Here is a 2,198-nt window from a genome sequence, read left to right on the forward strand (position 1 = left end):
TTAACTTTGTTGGGCTTGGTGTTGTTGGTTTTGCTGGTAATTCAAAGGTTTTCTGAATAACAAAATGTGGGGTTCAGGGCGGTGAATAGCATAGTGCGCCCACCCGCAAGTGCTGAACCCCAAGTGCTCGTCACTCATTCTGGAAAAATAACTAAGTTAGTTCAAATCAATTGAACCCACATCATTAAAAAAAAACTAAAACCATAAACAGAATCCAACTCTTTGTTAAAACATAGAAGAAAAGCACTGCCCAATAAAATGATTAGTATAATAAACTAAGAAGATAAAATAGGATATCCTAAAAAAATAAACCCGCTAAAAATAGAAGAAAGACAACGTGGTTTGATCATTGGCAACAATTAGTGACACAATCTTCTCTACAAGAACCCAATGCAAAATAACTAAATATAACACAAAATAACTTCAGAAAATAAGAGCCCAAATACTGTGAGGGAAAATAAGAGCCCTCTCACTTCAGAAAAGGCCACAATAAATTGCAAAAGCCAACCACTAGTGTACGCATGATATTTGGAGAGATTCATTCGTGGGTACTTTCCTCCAGCTACTTCTACATCTAACCCAATAAAGAAAATGAATTGTAGCTGTGGTGGTTGGTGAGTAATAAGAATTATAGCTCTGATGGTTGGTGAATGAATAATAAGAATTTTAGCTCTGGTAGTTGATGAATAATTTGTTTAGTTCAAGTTTGTAAATACATATATTTCAAACCATGTAAATATTAAATTCAGTTTATGATGTATGCAAAGATATACTGGTTGCAGATTCCACAATATTTTTAACATATATAATTGAGCGAAAATTCCGAAATAAGTTACTTCAATTCAGCTCAAAGTAAACCCTTCCAAAAGAAAAATAATATCATATTTCAGAAAAATACAGAAAATAAAATTTTTCTTCATGATCTTAAATAGAATAATCCCATGATAAAGATTCATATAATGTTGTTCCAACAATGTAACTGAAAGCTAAATCCTAAGTGCCCAACAGACGCAACATGCGATTTATTTTCTTATTATCGAAAGAAATGATGCCCAGAACAAGAGAATGTGTGGCATTAAATTCGACCAATAAGAAAATAATGACATTAAATTCGACCCGAAGCTTACCTCAGTCAAAAGGCAATCCTTAGGAAGAAGCTGGGAAACATCAGGGGGAAGCGTCGCGTGCCTGAACAAACAAACAAACATCACATTCAAACCCTAATTTGTAATGAGTCTTCAAACCCTACTTTGTAGACCCTGAAAGGAGAAGTTATGAGAAATGCTATAACCTGTATTCATAGTTATCGTCGTAGTATTTCTCCGAGTACTCAATTTCAGACATTTTTCCGGCCGGTTATAGTGTTATAGAATGGAGTGCGGATTGAAGGAAAGAAACTAAATTAATACCAGCTGAAACAGGCGAGCCTACAACAACAAAATCCCAGTAAAGCGAAAACAGTGAAGGACGAAAACGTAGAATATTTCGCAGATTGGAATCGAGATACGTCACAGAAAATCGTTAACCATGCTGCGAAATACGACTTCGGTTTCAGGTATTGAAGCAGAAGAGAAACCATATTTATAATTTTCGAATCGGAGCCACACTTCTCAATTTCATTTCATACGCCTAAAGAGGTTTGTTGCTAACGTTCACTTTTTTTTTAATAGATTTTTAATTTTCAAAAATCCTACGCGTGAAATAATTAAGTATGCCAAAATGTTAGTGGAAGTGGATAGTTAAATTAAATTTTTAATAAATTAGCATAATCACATTTATTAATGTGGTTGATATAAGTCTATTATTGATTAGGATATAAAAGGTAGAAAATCTTATTGATACATTAATAAAGGTAGTTGTATTAGTGATAAAGGATTTATGTGGGGTGGATTTATTGAACAATGTTGATGAGATTCACTCACATTGAAGAAGGTTGACCAAGTTTGACCATGGTTAACCATTGATGCACTAATGTATTATTGTTACATCAATTTATTAATGTTACATTATGGTTTACAATGGTTCATGTTAGGGTTTTTTTTTACTAGCCTATTTTTCACCGAAGCATGAATGAGGCGGATTTGAACACCACACATCTTCGCACATAATATTTCATTCACATGGCCATGCCGAGTTGAGTTGCTCTAGAGACGCTCACAATGGTTCATGTTGTATTTTTTTTTTTTATTACAGTGGAA

At 33.8% G+C, this 2,198-nt stretch overlaps 1 pseudogene; it reads right to left on the reverse strand.

Annotated features, from left to right (window-relative positions):
- LOC149147495 (cyclin-dependent kinases regulatory subunit 1-like) lies at window positions 1–1,344 on the reverse strand (annotated as a pseudogene).
- Between the last annotated feature and the right edge of the window lie 854 nt (window positions 1,345–2,198).

This window comes from Pinus tabuliformis, chromosome 9 (assembly GCF_031772625.1).
Source record: "Pinus tabuliformis cultivar Carrire ecotype Pingquan chromosome 9, CPIR1, whole genome shotgun sequence".
Taxonomy (NCBI): domain Eukaryota; kingdom Viridiplantae; phylum Streptophyta; class Pinopsida; order Pinales; family Pinaceae; genus Pinus; species Pinus tabuliformis.